General features: G+C 39.2%; 1 pseudogene; it reads left to right on the forward strand.

The window, feature by feature from the left end:
- The window catches only part of LOC102850453, a 22,318-nt pseudogene extending 4,548 nt beyond the window's left edge, over window positions 1-17,770 (forward strand).
- The last annotated feature ends 2,405 nt before the right edge of the window (window positions 17,771-20,175 follow it).

Below are 20,175 nucleotides of genomic sequence, written 5' to 3' on the forward strand. Positions count from 1 at the left end.
TTTCCAGGATACTGGGAAGACTGTTTATGTTGTGGATTAGGACTTCTAGTGTTGTTCCTAGCTTTTCTGTAATGAAGTTTATAGTCCTTGGTTTTAGTTCTAGGTCCATGATCCACCTTGAGTTGGTTTTTGTGTATGGAGTGACGTGTGGGTCTTGCTTGAGTTGCATATCTAAGATTTTATATAAATTAGCTCATACTGTATGTTCTTATTGTCCTTCAGCATGTGTTGTGATTTCCTTATTTCTTTAAGTATTTCATCACTTTCTGTAAAAGATTGATTGCATTGTACCTTGAAGTCAACTTATTTATGTATCTTGAGCCTAGGGTTCATTCAGCTTGGATGTGAGTTTCTAATTCTCTGGAGATTTGGAATATTTTTCGGCCTTTATTTGTTCAGCTCTCCCTACTTTCAGGCCCCCTCCTGATTCAAAGAGTCCCTACAAGATGTTGTGCACTTCACAGCTAGTAACTTCATGGCTGCTTTGAATTGAACGTAGAAAGTTGCATAGTTTGGTGGGTCTAGGGGGAGGGGAAAGGAAATGGGAACGATCTGGGCAAAAAGACATGGTAATGATGGGTAAGGTCCCATGTGGTGATTAATATCAAAAGACAATGTATGAGAATGATTGTTTGAAACAAAATATGAATGAAGAATAGTGAGAAACACAATGTATATGAACTTTGTAAACCAATTTAAAAAAAAAGTAGAGTGTTTCATAAAGCAGATGATGCAGCATAAGGGACCTGTAAACCTGATTTTCCGCTCTTTTCTTGATGAGAATGTAGGTGAGGACTAAGACTTAGAAAAACTTAACAACTTGCAGAAGGTCATAGAAACAGAAGATAGTAGGGTTTCCTCTTTAGAGTCTCTAATTCTGCACAGTTCAGAATTCAGACTCGCTGTTGTCAAGTTGGAAATGTCTCATAGGTGATTCTCCAGCAGGATTTTGCAAATTGTAAATCCCATAGGAGGAGATTCCGCATCTTTTTTCTGTGGAGCCACTGGTGGATTTGAACCATCAGAGGCACCACCTCCGCTTTGTCAACACAGTTTCCTACAGAGTAGGCCATGGAAGTTCCCTCTACTTACATATATTGTTGTCATAAACTGTCTAGTTGGAACCAACTTGTAGCTAACCCTCTAGTGAATTTTCAGAGTCATTGAATCACATGGGAGAGATTAACCAGCTTTTTAATATGAAGCAGCTAGTAGATTTGAACTGCTTACCTTTGGATTGACAGTAAAATTCCTTATTGCCAAGCCACCAGAGAACTTTCCTTTAGAGGATATGTGAGGCTATATTATTCATGACAACGCATGCATTGAATGAGCATTACAATCTAAACTCAGAATTCTTGGGAGAATACAGGGGTGTGTTGCCTTGTCTCTGAATACACCAAGCTTGTCTCTGGATTGAGGTTTGGAGGTTTTTTTTAATCCAGTTTTAACATACCTAACTTCAGTGTTGATTATTCCCCTTTTATGCAAATTTGCGCTGACAACAAATTCCATTTTAATTTGTTTTCCCCCTTGAATTTTTGGACTTCACTTGAATATTCAGAATGTCAGGCTCTTACCCTAATTAGTTTAGAGAATAAAAAAGGAATTGGAGATGTTGAAAACCTACCTCCAGTATGTTCTCCATTCAACAAGAACAATTTATGCATAGAGACCTACATCTTAAAAATGTACACATACATGTTAAAACCTAAGTGCTTTCCACTCAGAACAAGAAATACTTGAGTAGCGACTGTAGTTTTACACTTGGTCTCTTCTTCCATTAATCTCTCTCCCAGAGCTTCTTAGATCTTCTGATATTTAGGCTCCTTTGGTACATTCATTCCTTCTCACTTTTCGTCTAGGCAGCATCATGGACCTTCCTTTGGAGCCGTGTTTAAGAGCCTGATATAGTTTGTTTTCCAGGAGCAGTGGAGGAACTTGGATTCTACTCAGAAGGAGCACTACTGGAACCTAATGCTGGAGAACTATGGGAAAAAGATCTCAGGAGGTGAGGACATGGCTTACCCAGTGGAAGGAGGTGGAAGGGCTAGGAATTCTCAGGCAGTGTTTATATTCTTTTATAGACAGAATGTTCAGCTTGAAGTTCTCAAGGTAGGAAATCATTAGTAAAATATTTGGGTGCTTTGGTGAGTGGAAGCTAGCAGAGCTATAGTAAGAACTCCCTTGCATTTGATTCTCAGAGCTCCAGTGGGTACACTGTACAAAATAACTCTTTTTAAAAAATCTTCATGTCATCCCTTTGATTGAATATGTTGTCCCATATTAAACATTATAAAAGTATCAGATCAATTTACTAGCTCTCGGTTCCTTGCCTACTCAGTACTGAGTAAGAATAAAACTCAGTGTAGCTGACTTGGAGTCCATGCTTTTTTCCATCAGGTGACACTGCCTCTCCCAAACATGGTGGACTTTAGTCATGACCTTAGCCCCAGCCTCACAGGTTGCCTTCCTTTTTTCTCAGACTCTTTCTTTCTTCATTTTTGGCATATTTCTTGGCATCTTGTGAGTACTAGTTTGACAGGCTATATGTCCTATGATAAGTGTCCTTTGTGGGGTTTAGGTCCTATATAGTTCCCTTCATGTTTAGTTAGGAGGAACTTTTGAAAGACACAGCATGCATTCCCAGTCCTTCCTGCTCACACAGGCTCACAAGCTGATCTCTTTCTGTGCCAGGCACTTCCAATCCTAAACCTGACCCAGCTAATTTTGCAGAGTCTGGGGAAGAGCTGGTAGGACTCCCCCTTTATGCTAGCGAGAAGAACCCAGCATCCATCTGCAGAGGTGAGTCAGGTTCCATTGATCCTGAGACATTTCTGACTTTCCCTTCTTAAGGCAGCTGTGGTGGTTGACATGGTTACCCTTTGGTTTCTATTCTTTAATTATAACTAGTCACATTTGGGCCAGCACTGTTGTAATATTGGTAGTGGATCTCATCACTGTTTTTACAGCTGTTGACACATGTATCTAGCAGCTGAGTGAGATCTAGAGTGGTTTCACATCTGCTGTCATCAGTCTGTTCTGTAAAATTGTTGTAATAGATTTTCTTCATTGAGAATTAAGATTGAGGCAGATAAAACAGGTGTAAAATTCCATTCAAAGAAAGGTTATATAGTAGCTATCATTCTCCTTACTGGTAAGACTGTTTTCACTGGTCTTCTTTTAATCTAATTATAATGAACAGTAATCAACTTATTCTATAATAAAACAGTGTAAAATATAGAAAACCTACTTTACCTAGTCTCTTAACTATCATTAAACAGTGCTGCTATAGTTGTTACGTGCTGTGAGTGGACTACACATATTAACTTTTTGAAACACAGATCTGAACCTTGCCCTATCTTGTGCCATCCTCACAACCTCCAACATGCTCCAGCCCATTGTTACAGGTGATGATGCCATCTCCTTTTTTTTTTTTTTTTTAATTTTCAAAAGCAGTAATTTATTTTGTCTTTTTTTGGTTTATTTATATTTTACTTTATACTGGTTCACATACAAAGTTCATAGTTTGTGTACATTGTTGTTCTTCCCCTTTCCTTTACCTATCCCACCCTCTGCCTATCACATTGTGTAACCCCTACCTGGATCCTTGTACCCTACAATAGTTGTCTTATACAGTATTTGTCTTTATGAGACTGTGTTAGTTCACTCAACTTAATGCTCTCCAGTCTCTCCCATGATAGGTAGTAATTTACAAAATCTTTACTCCTGTGTGATGTAGAGTATTCATTGTGTGAATGTACCATCATTTCTAAATCCATTCCATTGTGGTTGGGTATTTGGGCTATTTCCATGTTCTTGCTGTGGTGAATAACACTGCTATGAACATTGGTGTACAAGTCTGTCTCTGCCTCAGTTCTTATTTTCTTTTTTTTTTAAATTTTTAAAAAATTTTATTTTATTATTTTTTTGTGTGTACCATCAAATCAGATCTTACTGGTACAGGAGGAAATTGTTCCTCCTTCTCCAGCAGAGCATCTGGTAGATTCGAACTGTGAACCTCTTGGATTGCAGTGCAGCTTCTTGCCACTAGACCACCAGAGCTTGCCTTCAGTTCTTATTTTCTAAGGATATAATCCAAGCAGTGGAATAGTTGGATCATATGGAATTTTCTATGTTCAGCTTTTTGAGGAAATGCCAGACTTCCTTCCAGAGTGGCTGTACCATTTTACAATTCCTCCAGCAATGTATAAAAGTTCCTATCTTTATCCCACCTTGAGTTGATTTTTGTGTGTGGTGTGAGATGTGGGTACTGTTTGTTGAAGAGGTTGTCATTTCCCCATTTGATAGGTTTTATTTCCTTGTCGAATATCAGTTGACTGTAGATAGATGGGTCCATTTCTGGATTCTCAGTTCTGTTCCATTGGTCTGTGTGTCTTTCATTATACCGGTACCATGCTGGTTTTGTTACTGCTGTGTAGTAAGTTTTGAGGTTCAGGGAGTGCTATGCCTCCCACTTAATTTTTGTTTCCAAAACTGCTTTGCTTATTCAGGGTATCTTTCCTCTTCAGATATACTTGCCAATTTCCGTTTTGATCTTGAAAAATAAATTTGATACCTCTGTTGGGATTGAATTGAACATATAAATTGCTTTTGGTAGGATTGTTATTTTCACAATATTGAGTCTTCCTATCCATGAACGGGGCACATTTTTTTTTTTATTTGGGTTTTTATTTCTCGCAAAAATGTTCTGTAGGTTTTTTTGTTTAGGTCTTTTTTTAGGTTCACTCCTAAGTATCTCAATTTGTGGTTGGCTATTGTAAATGGTATTGCTTTCTTGATTTCCTTCTCTGAGTCCTCTTTGTTACTGTAAAGGAAACACACTGATTTTTGGATATTGATCTTTTGGATCTTGCCACTCCGCTAAATTGATCTACTAGCTCTGTAGTTTTTTTGTTGAGTTCTTGGGGTTTTCTGTGTACACTATCGTGTCATCTGCATATTAACAGTAGTTTAACCATCTCTTTGCTGATCTGGATGCCTTTTATTTCCTTCTCTTGTTGTATGTTGTATGCCCTAGCAAGTACTTCCAATACAATATTAAATAGAAGTGGTGACAATGGGCAACCTTGTCTGGTCCCTGTTCACAAAAAAGAAAAAATGCTTTTAGTCTTTCTTCATTGAGAATGATATTAGCTTTTGGTTTTGCATATAAACTTTTCACTGTGTTGAGGAAATTAATCAGGAAGGAGTGTTGGATTTTGTCAAATGCCTTTTCTGCATCAATTGGTAGGATCATGTGGTTCTTGTTACTTGTTTTGTTAATGTGAATTAGGTTGATTGTTTTTCTTATGTTGAACCATCTTGCATACCTCTTAGGAATCCTACTTTGTCATGCTGAATTTTTTGATGTGCTTTTTGATTCTGTTGGCAAGGATTTTGTTAAGGATTTTTGCGTTTATCTTCATGAGAGATACTGGTCTGTAGTTTTCATCTTTGTATCTATATTTGTTCCCATTCCAAAAAAGGTGACACTATAGAGTGTGGAAGTTATCAAACAATATCATTAATACCACATGTAAGCAAGGTTCTGCTGAAAATTATCCAGTAGCAACTGGAGCAGCTCATCAGCAAAAACTGCCAGATGTACAGGCTGGGTTTAGAAGAGGCTGTGGTATAGGGATATTACAGCTGATACTAGATGGATCTTGGCAGAAAGTAGAGAGTATCAGAGATATGTCTACCTGTGTTTTCATTGACTATGCCAAGGAATTCTATTGTGTGGATCACAATAAACGGTGTCTGACTCTGATAAGAATAGGAATCCCAGAACATTTGATTGTGCTTATGCGAAACCTATACTTGGACCAGGAGGCAGTCGTCAGAACAGACACTACATGGTTCAAAATCAGGAAGGGTGTACACCACGGATGTATTCTGTCCCCAAACCTTGTCAATCTATACGCAGAACAGATCATCTGGGAGGCAGGCAGTATAAGGAAGAATGTGGCATCAGGATTGGTGGAAGAGTCATCAGCAACCTGCGGTATGCAGATGACACAACCCTGTTTGTTGAAACTGTGGAGGACTTGAAGCGCTTGCTGCAGAAGATCAAGGACTGCAGTGTTCAATATGGATTGAAACTGAACATCAAAAAAACAAAAGATTCTTACTGGCCACTGGCAGCACCACTATGGATGGTGAAGAGATTGAGATAGATAACAGCTTTCGTTTGCTTGCTTCCATAATCAACACTCTTCATACCAGCAGCCAGGAAATCAAAAGATGAATTGCATTGGGAAAACTGGCTATCAGGAACCTCTCTAGAGTACTGAAGAGCAACAAAGTCTGGAAACTAAGGTGCCCCTAATCTAGGCTATAGTCTTCACAGTTACTTGCTGTGCATCAGAGTGCTGGACAATGATTAGGGGTGATAGAAGTACAATTGATGCCTTTGGGCTGTGGTGCTGGAAAAGAGTGTTGAATATACCATGGACTGCCAGGAGAACAAACAGGTTTGTCCTACAGAGGGTGAAGACAAATTGCTCCTTGGAGGCAAGGATTCTCAGGCTTCATCTCACATACTTTGGGCATGTTGCAAGGAGGGACTGGTTCTTGGACATCTTTCTTGGAAAGGTAGAGGAATGGAAAAAGAGAGGAAGACCATCAATGAGACAGATTGATACAGTGACTGGGTTAAAGAGGGTAGGTGTGTCAGGGACAGTAAAGTTGTCACAGGATAAATAAAGCAGGTATCAAGGCTTTTATACATAGGGTTGCTAGGAGTTGCAGGTGACTCAATGGCACATAACAACAATATTTTTGCCTGGTTTTGGTCTTCTGGTTATGCTTTTTTTCTTAGAATATCTGGTAGTGTTCCTTCTTTTTCTGTATTTTGAAATAAATTAGAATTGGTGATAAATCTCTGAACATTTGGTAGAATTCAGCTATGAAGCCATCTGGTCCAGGACTTTTTTTGTGGGGAAGTGTTGTTCTTGTTCTTGGTTCTGTTCAACTGTTCCACATCTGACTGTGTCAGTCTGGTAGGACGTGAATTTCAAGGAATTTTTTCATTTACTCTTAAGTTTTCAAATTTATCCAAGTATAGCTTTTCATAATATTCCAACATTATCTATTTCATTTCCTCTAGTTCTATTGTGATGTCATTTCTATCATTCCTTAATTGAGTTATTTGTTTCTTCTCCTTTTTTCTTTTGTTAAGTTTGCAAGTGGCTTGTCAATTTTATTGTCCCTTTCAAAAAAGCAGCTCCTGGTCATATTGATGATTTTCAGTTGTTTTTCTGTTTTCTATGTCATTGATTTCAGCTCTTGTTCTTATAATTTCCTTTCTTTCCAGAGGCTGTTGGATTAGATTGTTGTTCTTTTTCTATTTGATGACGGTATTGTGTTAAATCATTAACTTTGCTTCTTTATTAATTTATGTGTTTGCGTTTTTGCAGTGAACTGCCCCCTAAGGACTGCCTTAGCTGCATCCCGAGATTTTGATAGTATATTTCCATTATCATTTGTGCTGAGGAATTTTTAAATTTTATTATTTTTTCTATAACCCTATTGTGTTCTAGCAGGGTGTTTTTTTAGCTTCCATGTTGATGGCTTTATAAGCTTTCTCTTCTTGTGATTGATTTCTAGATTTATGGCCTGTGGTCTGAGAAGATACTTTGTATTATGTCAGTGTTTTTGAATTTGTTGAGGCTTGCTTTCTGCCCTTATATGTGATCAGTTCTGGAGAATGTACCATGTGCACTTGAGAAAAAAGTTAATTGAATTTTACTTGGGTGCCATACTTGGAGTACATTCACAAGGTCAAGTTGGCTGACTGTCTAGTTTGGGTCTTCTGCATCTTTATTAAGTTTCTTTTGAGTTGATTTATCCTTTGGTGAGAGTGCTGTGTTAAAGTCTCCTACCAATAGTGTGGTGATATTTCTTTCTTCAGTTCTGTTAGCTGTTGTTTTATGTATTTAGCAGGTCTATCATTTGGTGCATAGATATTGAGCAATGTGATGTTTTCTTGATCTACTGTGCCTTTAATCATTATATAGTGTCCTTCCTTCTATGTTGATTTTCTTTCTGAAGTCTATTTTATCAGAGATTAGTATTGACACTTCTGCTTTTTGTGGATGTCATTTGCTTCATATATTTTTTCCCCAGCCTTTGATTTTTTTAAAAAATTTCTTTTAATGAAAGTTTATAGAGATTTTGAATTTCCATTCATTCATTGTTGCACCAGCCTTTGATTTTGAATCTGTCTTTCTCTTCGTTCATTAGTTGTGTCTCTTGTAGACAATTTATTGACAAACATTTTTTTTAATCTATTCTGTTACTCTTTTTCTCTTGATTGGTGCAGTTAATCCTTTCACATTAAGTGTAATTATTGATAAACCAGGTTTTATCATCGCCATATTGCTGTTTTTCTTTTGTTGTTGTTGTTGTTTCTTGTTAGTATGGTCCATCTACTTTCCTTTGATGTCTCTGTGTGCAGGACTTCCCTTAGAATTCTCGTAGGTTTGGTCTTGTTTCCACAAATCCCTTCAGTTCTTTTCTGCAAAGGATGTGATTTCTCCTTCATATTTGATGGAGAGCTCTGCTTGGTACAGGATCCTTGGCTGGCAGTTATTTTTTTTCAATATCTATATTTGCCATACCATTGTCTTCTTGCTTGCATGGTTTCCACTGAAAAATAAGAACTTAATCTGATGACTCTTTGTTTTTCTTGTCCTACTTTCAGTATTCTATCCTTGCCTTTTATTTTTGAGAATTAGACTATCATATGTCTTGATGTTTTCCTTTTTGGGGTATAGTCTACTTAGTGTTCGCTGAGCTTCCTGAATGTGGATTTCTTCGTTCTTCATAATACCTGGGAAGTTTTCTTCTAGTACCTCTTAAACAATTTTCTCAGTGATTTTCCTATCCCTCTCATATTCTGGCATTCCAGTCATATGTATATTATTCCTTTTGATGTCATCCCACATTATTCCAATATTTTCTTTATTTCTCATCTCTGATTTTTCTTCTTGTATGTTTCCATTGAGGTTTTTGTCTTCCAGCTCACTGGCTTTCTTTTCCATCTCTTCTGTACTATGTTTTTGTCCTTCAGTCTTGTTGGATACTTCTGCCTTTCCAGTTTTAATGTTCTGGATAGCATTTTCATACGTTCCTGTTGTTTCTAGTACTGTGTTGGCAGTATCTTCTTTATCTTATGGTGATATTTTTTTTTGAGTTCTTGTACCTCTTCATCTATAGTTTCAATAATACTTCCATTTTTTGTATTTTCTTCTGTATTTGTGCAAGTTCTTCCTCATCTATGTATTTCTTCTGGATCTGTGTCTCTGGAGCATTTGCTTTCTTGTTGGTTTCCATTGTGCCATCATTTGCACCTTCTTCTATACCTGTTCAAATAACTCTTCATCAATATATTTTTTTTTCTGGTTCTCTACCTCTAGGTTATTTCTTTTATTTGTGGCTTCTGTTGTTTCCCCCCATCATTTGTACTTTTATTCATAGCTGTTTGAAAATCTCCCTATCAACATATATCATCAGCCTTCTTAACTGGGTTATTCGTGATGTCTCTGTTATTCTCTCCTCTTGAGAAGGCTTAATTTGTTTTTTTCACAGTGTTTGAAACTGCTTGTTGCTTTCTTGATATGATGTGAAGGGTTTTGGTTTTTTAATAAGTATTAGATTCTATCTGTGAAAGTTGTTAGTGGTTCTTGTTTTTATATTGCTAATTAATTGCCCAGTTAAAATGTGGTGAGCTACTCACTCCACTGTAAGTCCTCTCAGGTACAATTTGCCTTTCCTAAAGTTCTTGCACTGTAGCCCTGTAGGAATCTCACCTTGAAGTAGTCCCCTGCCACCAACTCTATAGTCTTCTTTCGTATTTGAAGTAGCTGAGTGGTGTGAGACCGGGTACTCTACTCAAATTGTTTCTCATGCACCTTTTCTCCTGGAGCTTAATGTCTTCCTTTGTCTTTGGAGTGGCATGGGATTAAAGATCAGGATTGCTCAAACTGTTTATGTGCAAGGGTTCTCATGTCAGCCTTCCTTCTCTCTCACAGAGAACTGCAAAAATTTTTTCCCGCTGTTTGAAGTTCTTTATACTAAAGTCTCTTGTCCTGTTTGGCCTTCGGGATCACCCCACAGCTGCAGAGGCAAGGACCTCCAGATAGAAGACCTGTAACCCCATCTCCCCACAAGCAATGGAGAGTGCTTGCTCCTGCTCAGCACAGTGCCTCCCTTTCCCTCACTTTTTCTCCTGCACTTTAGTGTCCTCCTTTGTCTCTGGTGTGGTAAGAGGACCGCAGCTTGGGCCACTTGTATGCAGAGGCTTGTAGGTCAGCCCTCTTGTCACAGAGAGGTAAGAAAATTCTTTCTTCTGCCTGAAGTACTGTATGCTAAAGTCTCTTTTCCTGTTTGGCTCTTGGGATGGACCCACAGCTATGGAGGCAAGGACCTCCAAATGAAGGAACCTGTAATTCCAGGGACACCTCAGTTTGATCTCCTCACAAGCAATGGAGAGTATTTGCTCTTGGCATTGAGCCTCCCCTCTTCCCCCCCCCCTCCCTTTTCTCCTGCAGCTAGTGTCCTGATAACATCTCCCTGATGGTCATCCTCTCTTTAGCTGAGCTTCTACCTTTCCTAATATGATATCTTTTTTCCAAGGACTAGCCCTCTCCTGATATCATATACCTAAAGCGTGTGAGATAAAGTTTCACCATCTTTGTCTCTAAAGAGCATCCTGTTTGTACTTCCTCCAGATCAGTCCATGGAATAGATATTCAGTGCTCTTCACCAGGACCACAATTCAGAGGCATTCACTTGTCTTTGGTCTTTCTTATTCATTGTTTAGCTTTCAGATGCAGAGAAAACAATTGAAAATTCTATCACTTCAATTAGGTACAACTTAATCTTTAAAATTACATCTTTGGAGTTCCCCAGCGGTCCCGGGGATCTGTCTCTTGCTTCATCAGTGTTTGGACAGAACAGACTCGGTGACTTCCCCCCTTCCAGCCTCTGACTACCCTCCAACTTCTTCTCCAGGCGTAACCTCGGGACCATCTCAACCATCTCCTATTTTCGGGACCAGCGAACACCTTTTTTTTTTAGCTCCAAAACCTCGACCAACTATGAGCTGTCAGATCTGTCAAAATTATTCTGCTGAAGTAGAAGCTGGCGTCAACCGTCTGGTCAACCTGCACCTGAGGGCCTCTCACCCCTACCTCTCTCTGGGTTTTTATTTTGACCGTGATGATATGGCCTTGGAAGGTGTGGGACACTTCTTCTGTGAGTTGGTGAAGGAGAAGCGCGAGGGTGCCCAGCGGCTCTTGAAGCTGCAGAACCAGTGCGGTGGCCAAGTCCTCTTCCAAGATATCCAGAAGCCATCCCAGGATGAGTGGGGTAAAACCCTGGACACCATGCAAGCAGCTCTGGCCTTGGAGAAGAACCTAAACCAGACCCTTCTGTATCTGCACCCGTGAGTTCTGCCCACACTGACCTCCATCTCTGTGACTTTCTGGAGAACCACTTCCTGGATGAGGAAGTGAAACTGTTGAGGAAGATGGGTGGCCATCTGACCAACATTAGAAGACTGGGCCCCCAGGCTAGGCTGGGTGAGTATCTCTTTGAGCGTCTCACCCTCAAGCATGACTAGGGGCCTGTGGGGACCTGTAGGGGGGAACCTCTGCATCCCCCTGCCATCAGCAGCAAGCTTCTCTATCCCACCCTGATGTAGAATCTTAACCGCCCAGAAGCCCTTCGCCCAAGCCTTGGATCAAATGAAACAATAAAGCTTTTTGCAACAGCTTAAAAAAAAAAGAAAAATTACATCTTTGTTCTTTAGCACTTTCATGAAGTCCTCCAGACCATGTTCTTTGCAATTACTTGCTATTCATCAGAGAGCTGGACAGTGACTAAAGATAATAGAAGAAGAATCAATCCTTTTGACAGCACATAACAACATGTCTTTCTTCACAGCTGCTACCATGCATATTTATTGTAGATCTAAATAAAATTAAGTTTTTCACAACTCCACAATCTTTACACCATCAATCATGATGCCCCCTATTGATTCAGTGGTGAGGATTTTTATTGCTTTGATATTGTCATGCAATACATATTGAAGCCTCTAGTCTTTGATCTTCTACAACAAATGCATTAAGTCTTCTTCACTTTCTGCAAATAAAGTTATGTTATCAGTATAGTGCATGTTATTGATGGGTTTTCCTCCAATCCTGATGCCATCTTCTCATGCCACTTTATTTCCATTAAGAAGTAGTAACAAAGAACACTTTATTTACATCATACATTTTAATAGTGGATAGGAAACCTGTACTTGTTCTGTTGTATTACTCCTTTTGCCTTAAACACACTTTTCTACATGACAGTTCTGAAAACTCCATCTGTCAGAGCACTATTAGATGCTAACCAACAGGTGCCTCTCTAAGTCTTTCCAGAGGTGATGGTGGTGGTAGTTGTGGTTGTTAGGTGCTATTGCATTGAGTATGACTCATAGTGATCCTGTAAAAAACAGATCTGAATCGTGTCCTGTCCTCTGCCATCTTCATCATCCTTTACACACTTGAGCCCATTTATGCAGTCACTGTGTCAGTACATCTCATTGACTCCTTGAGAGTCTTTTTCTTTTTCTTTTTCACTGACCCTCCATTTTTCCAACCATGATATCCCTCCCCAAAGAATAGCCTCTCCCAGAACATTCTCAAAGAATGTGTATCAAAGCTTTGTCATATAGAGGTGCATGGTGATCTACTTCAGAAAAATCAGCAATTTAAAACCTTAGGTAGTATACAGTTCTATCCTGATGCCGTAGACTGTTTCTGAATCTGAATCAGTTCTATGACTGCTGGTGCAGGTATTGCCATAGACCACACACACTGTACACATCTCCTTTCTTAGTGCATCTTAAAACCATGGAAAAAATAAAAGAATCAAGGTTAGAAATTGTGAAAATCAAACCACAATTTGTTGTGAAAAATTTCTTTTGTTCTTTAGGATCTTTGTAACTTGACAGCATTAAAGGTTTTGTGGGATTTTTTTTATGTTGGTATTTTAGGTTTCTTCTTTTCTTTTTAATTTTTGTTTTATATTGGTTTGTTTACAAAGTTTGTATACATTCTGTTCTATACTATCCTTTATTCACCTTCCACTTCATACAGTTATTCCCATTCATTATGTTTCATAAAATTAATCACCATTGTACTGTGCCCACCATTACTCTGTCTTTCCAGATCCCCGCTGGATCTTTTCCATTTCCTTTACCCCTTCCTCCCTCTCTCTACCTACCAAATTGTGTGACCATATGATTTTCCTTCTGCCCGTGCTTACTGCTCTACTCCCATCTTACCTTCTGTGGATCCTCATACATGTTTTAATAGTTTTCTGTTTCTACAATAACCACCAAATGGTGAGAATCTTTGTCTTCTTGACATTGAGCCTCAGTCCATACTGAAGGCTGCAGTCCTTGACCCTCTGCAGTAAGTGCATGAGGTCCTCCTCAGTTTCAGCGAGCAAGGTTGTGTCATCTGCATAACACAGATTGTTGATAGATCTTCCACCAATCCTAACACCACGCGTCTCCTCATAGAGCCCAGCCTCTCGGATAATCTGCTCTGCATACAGGTTGAAAAGGTATGGAGATAGGACACATCCCTGGTGCACACCCTTCCCAATTTTGAACCATTCAGTGTTGCCCTGCTCCGTTCTGACAACTGCCTCCTGGTCCAAGTATAGGTTTCGCATTAGCACAATCAAATGTTCTGGGATTCCCATTCTTCTCAGAGTCAGCCACAGTTTGTTATGATCCACGCAGTCAAATTCCTTTGCATGATCAATGAAACACAGATAGACATTCTTCTGGTATTCTCTGCTTTCAGCTAGGATCCATCTAACATCGGCTACAATATCCCTAGTACCACGACCCCTTCTAAACCCAGCCTGGACTTCTGGCAGTTTTCTGCTGATGTGCTGTTCCAGTCGTGTTTGGATAATCTTCAGTAGAATCTTGCTTGCATGTGAAATCAATGATATTGTTCTGTAGTTTCCACACTCAGTTGGGTCGCCTTTCTTTGGGATGGGAACAAATATAGACCTCTTCCAGTCAGTTGGCAAAGTGGTTGTTCTCCAGATTTCTTGGCACAGCTTGGTGAGCACATCCAGGGCAGCATCTGTTAGCGGAAATACGTCAATTGGTATACCATCTATTCCGGGGGCCTTATTTTTTGCTATTTCCTTCAAAGCAGCTTGAACTTCTGCCTTTATCACCATAGGCTCTTGCTCAAATGTTATTTCATTAAATTCTTCTGTATCTGCCAGTTCCCTTCTATACAATGACTCAGTATATTCCTTCCATCTTCTTTTGATACCTCCTGGATCATTTAACATTCTGCCCAAAGCATCCTTGATTGTAGCAACTCGAGGTTTGAATTTGTTCTTCAGTTCCTTGAGCTTAAGAAATGCTGAACGAGTTCGGCCCTTTTGACTTCCCGACTCTAGCTCCTCGCACATTTCATTGTAATATCTTGCTTTGTCATTCCGTGCTGCCTTTTGGAGTCTTCTGTTCAGCTCCTTAGTGTCTTGAATCCTTCCTTGTACTTTGGCTTTTCTACTTTCCAGTGCAATCTTCAGAGTTTCTTCTGACATCCATTTTGGTCTTTTCTTCCTCTTCTGTCTTTGTAATGACCGTCTGCACTCTTCCTGGATGATACATTTAACATCCTCCCACACATCCTGATTATATATTCAATTCAATTGATTTCTGACAGCACAAATTGGTAGAAATCATCTGTTTCCTCCTTTTTGGCTCTGGTTGTTGGTGCACATATTTGAGTGATAGTGTTATTAACTGGACTTTTTTTATGTGTATAGATATTATTCAGTCACTAACAATATTCTATTTCAAGATGGATCTAGAAATGATCTTTTTAACTATGAAAGCAACCAGTTTTTTTTTACTCTTTTTATCTCTGGCATAAAAGATCATATAATAGACTGATTCAAAATAGCTCATCTCGTTTCACCAATATCTATAATATCAGTGTTTATGCATTTCATTTCTTTCTTAACAATGTCCAATTTTCCTATAAAATCCTGCTTCTCACATTCTGCATCCCAATCACTAGTGCCTGCTTATAACTGTTCCTTTTCCTTTGTGTTTTTTCCATTTGCGTGTTCAGCCTCAGTTGCCATCTCTGCTAGTCTACTTTGAGTATGCTCTATTAACATAGGGTTTCCAAAGCCCTCTTATTTCGGAAGTAGATGGTCAGTCGTTCTTCTAGTCTGTCTTAATTTGAATGCGCAGCTTTAGAACAGTATCTGAAAGACAAGCATTTTACAAAAAGGAGCAAATGAAAGATATTTCCCAATTATAGAAGTAACCAATAGATTCAGTGAGGCGACCCCCCCCCCTTGACACATGTGTCCTGACCCATTTCTTGTCCCTCTCTACCATCTTCCCCTTCCATACCTACCTACCCTGTTCAATACCTCCCTGTCCCTATCCAATTCCTGATATGATGGCTCAGGTCTCAAATAACTTCTAATGCCTTGCACTGCACCTGGTCTCTCATGCTGCTACCAGTCTCTCTTGAGTTTAGGCAGCTCTAAGTCCTAATTCCATGTGCCATGTTTATGGAAGTATTTCTGTCTCAGACACTTCTGAGGAAAAGTTCTTGCACGTGAGCTTCTGCTCCAAGACTAATTTTCTACAGTCAGAGAATTTGTAAACAAATATGTGTAGTGCATTTCTATGATGGATCATTATTCAACCCTTACTAAAGAATATTTATAAAAACTCTTTTAAGACAAGTTAAAACACTGTTGCCAGTAATTTTAAAGAAATGTTTCGATTAGCAAGTTCAAGCCTAGTTCTTGAGTTAGTAATGTTAGCCATGAAAGACACTGATACATGGAAGAAAAAGTCTTCTTTAGATCTCTGGGAGTAAGTAAAAGAGTGGCAGAAGTATGACAGTGAGTTCCACCACCAAAACAGAAGTCTGAAGTGTGCATCATTGTGTAGTGACACTAACCAAAGTCTGAGATAAGATAAGAAATATATTTTAATGTTTTCTGGGAGTTTATAATAAATATGGCTTTTGGATTAAACCACAGCCCAAACATTCACTTTTTGCCATAGTTTGATGACAGTAAAGCTTTCAGATGGTAAAATGAAAAATTGCAGTTTGATTGAGTATATGTGATTTTGAGAATGTCTATAAAACTTATGAATGGTTAGTTTAATGGTGATTAATTTTACTAGACATATTGAATGAAAATGATTGTATGAAACACAATGTATATGGACTTTATATAGACAAATCAATATAAAATAAAATTTTTTAAAAAAATAAAGCCAAACCATCAAAATAAAACAAAAAGTATTACCTATGAATAAATCATTAAGCATACAAGAAAAACTCAACAAATTATAAATGGCATATTTCCTGTTGATTCAAACTTAACAACTGTATTGCAGTACAACTCTATACACTTGATTAGTAGAAGGGCCAAAAAATTCCTGTGTGCTCTGATATATAATTTTCTTCAGCTCAAGAGTGTAAAACTTAATCTGGAATGCAGGGCATTCAAATTTAGTGCCAGACCTTCAGTATGGATATTGGGTTTTATCCCCTTGCTCATTAATGTCCTCTTGATAAAAAGAATTATTGCTCTATGATGCTCTTTACTGGGCATATAAAGGAAAAAACAGGGTGTAAAATTTACTGCAATGTTTCAGATCTTCTTTCTTCTTTTAGGAGACAGACAAGAGAATGGCCAAGTGAATCTAAAATTGGAAACCTGTTGGGATCAGAAGCCTCCAGATGCCCCTGGTCACATCTCAAAAGCTTCTACTCAGGGTTCTTTGAGTGGCTTCTTTGGTGAAGGTGAACAAAGATGCTTTGGAGAAGATTATCTCCCTAAAAGAAAGGAACACCTTCAAGCTGAGGAGAGAGAACCGTTTTCTCCTCACGAAAGGGATTCTGGGAAACAGCTAGACCAGCATTTACCCAATTCTCACCCAAGAGACCTGTCTGGGTTGTTCCTCAAGCAAAAGCAAGAGGCCCCCCACAAGGACCAGTTGAGACCTCCCACAGCCCAGAAGCTCTCCACATGCAGAGAGTATGGAAAAACTTTCCGCAGGAATTCTCAGCTTGTGTCTCACCAGAGAACTCATACTAGAGAGACGTATTTTCAGTGCCCTACCTGCAAGAAAGCCTTTAGGCAGAATTCAGACTTTGTGAAGCATCAGAGAATCCACACAGGGGAGAAGCCTTGCAAGTGTGATCACTGTGGGAAAGTTTTCGATGACTTTTCTGGATTATAAGACCATGAGAAGATCCACACAAGAAAGAAACGCTATAAATGTTCTCTCTGTGCAAAGAGTTTTGCTTACAGGATCACCTTAAATAGACACCAGGTGGTCCATACAGGAGAGAAACCCTATAAATGTTCTCTCTGTGAAATGAGTTTTGCTTACATGACCACCTTAAATAGACACCAGTGGGTACATGTAGGAGAGAAACCTCATAAATGTCCTGTCTGTGAAAAGAGTTTCATTCAGAGGTTCCACTTTGATAGACATCATCGGATCCACACAGGAGAGAAACCCTATAAATGTTCTTTCTGTGAAAAGAGTTTCACTGAGAGGTCCACCTTTGAAAAACACCAGCATGTCCACACAAGAGAGAAACCTTACAAATGTCTACTCTGTGAAAAGAGTTTCAGTCAGAGGTGCAACTTGAATAGACACCAGCAGGTCCACATAGGAGAGAAATCTTAGAAATGTCCTCTCTGGAAAGAATTTTATTGAGAGCTAATGCTTAAATAGAACACCAATAGAGCCACCACACAGGCAAGACTCAATAAATGTCCTCTCAGAAAAATTTCATTGACAACTCAAGCTTTTTTAGAGGCCACTGGGTCCACATAGGAGGGAAACCCTATAAATGCCACCGTTGTGAAAAGATTTTAATTCATACGTCTAACTTTTATTAGACATCAGAGTATCCACATAATAGAGAAGCCTTATAAATTTTCCTGCCTTGAGAAGCGTTTCAGCAAGAGCTCAAGTTTTGAGACATCAGAGATACCATTTGGGGAAGAAGTCCTCTCTGAAAATAGACTCTTTTAGCCCTTCTCTGTGTCTGTGCAGTTACAAATACTGAGCTTTGGGAATCACCTGCAGAATTAAATCTCTTCTATCCTTGTCTGTTTTCATGGATTGAAAAGGGATAACTTAAAATTGTTGACTTGGAAGCTAGATTGGGCTCTTGGAGTGAACGTCATGCTTGCTTCTTGTCTTCTAACAGACCCGCTGTAATTACTGTTCACAGGAATAACATCACCTCAGCCGTTTATTAACTAGGATTTCAGAGCATGACTTTATGAAACAGAGCTCAAGCAGATACAGAGAATTAGGGAGCTCATGTTACATTTGAGTACAGTGAGATCTTGATGTGCCCTTTCTTCAGATAAACTCAGTAGATTCCTCATCTCAGTTGTGTCTGAAATGTTCAGTCTGTGTTGATTCATATTGATAACGTGCATGAACTTTACCTTTCCAAGCTTGATGTTTCTCTCCTAGAAATAGTCTTCCCTAGCAATATGCCCACAGAATGTGATCCTAAGCTTTGTCATCTTTGTCTCCAACCAGCATTCTGGGTTGCACTTTCTCCAAGACACTTCTTTGGCAGCTTATTCAGCACTTTTCTCCAACACCACAACTCAGTGACATCAGTTCTTCCTCTGTCATCCTTATTCATTTTCCAGCTCTCAGTTGCATAGCAAGTGATTGAAAAGACCATGGCCTATATCAGAAGTACTTTAGTCTTCTAACTGGTGTCATTGTTCCTCAATAATTTAGAGGGAGGTCCCTGACTACATTTCTCAGTAAAGTGGGTCTCCTGGCTGTTAATACTCATGGTGTTGATTGTGGATTCAAGTCAGAAGAGGTAATTGACAGTTTCAATCTTTTCTCTTGGTTCAGTAGTGAGAATTTTTGTTTTCTTGCTGTTGAAATGTAATCTATACTGAAGGGTGTATTCTCATTGATATTCTACAATAGATACTTCAGGTCCTCTTCGCCTTTAGCAAGTAAAGCAATGCTATCTTTATAATGTATATTGATAAATCTTTCAATCCTGATGCCCCATCTTTCTTCATAGAGCTCAGCTTCTTGAGTAATTTGCTGAGCATACAGATTGAGTAGGTATGGAGGGAGGATACTATCCTGATGCTCACCTTTCTTAATTTTAATCCATGTTGGAGAAGATCAAGGAATGCAGCCATTGATATGGATTGCATCTCAATGTCAAGAAAACAAAGATTTTTAACCATTGGACCGATAAGCAGCATCATGATGGATGGAAATTGAAACTCTCAAACAGCTTCATCTTGCAAGCAACATCTTGGTACCAGAAGTCAGGAAATAAGGAGACGCATTGAACTGGGAAGGTCTAAAGTTAGGGACTTTTCCAAATTATTGAGTAATGATGTCAGTTTGAGGACTTAGGCGCATCTGATTCAGGCCGTAGTCTTTTCAATGATTTGCTATGCATCTGAAGCTACACAGTGAATAAGGATGACAGAAAAAGAATTGATGCCCTTGAGCTGTCGTGTTGGAGAAGAGGACTGAACATCCCATGGGCGGCCAAGAGAACAAACAGATTTATCTTGGAGAGGGTGCAGCAGAAGTGTTCTTTGGAGGCAAGAATGATGAGGCATCACTTCACATACTTTGGACATGTTGCTAGGAGGGACTATTCCTTAGAGAGGTACATCACGCTAGGAAGGGTGGAGGATCTACAAAGGAGAGCAAGACCCTCAACCAGGTGAACTGATGCAGTGATTGCTGCAGTGGGCTCTTCTGTGTCAGAAAGTACAAGGATAGAAAAGCATAAAGATCTTTTGTTCATAGGGTTGCTATGAATCATACTCATCAGCATCTAACAACACTTAATAGGTTAACTAGTTGTTTTTGTTAGAAGCCAAGTCAACTACAACTCATAGTGGCCCTGTTGATAATAACTCTGAACCCTGCCCAATGCTGAGCCAGTCTTACTGACTCTGACAAACCTGCATCATTGTCACTGTCGCTGTTGACTCTATCCCATCCAGAGACTTCCTATTCTGTACAGACCCTCTTCCCTTCCAAGCATGATATCCTTCTCCAAGGACTGGTTCTTC

Source organism: Elephantulus edwardii, unplaced genomic scaffold, assembly GCF_000299155.1.
Source record: "Elephantulus edwardii isolate Elephantulus edwardi_28Jun2011 unplaced genomic scaffold, EleEdw1.0 scaffold00577, whole genome shotgun sequence".
In the NCBI taxonomy this organism is placed as follows: Eukaryota; Metazoa; Chordata; class Mammalia; order Macroscelidea; family Macroscelididae; genus Elephantulus; species Elephantulus edwardii.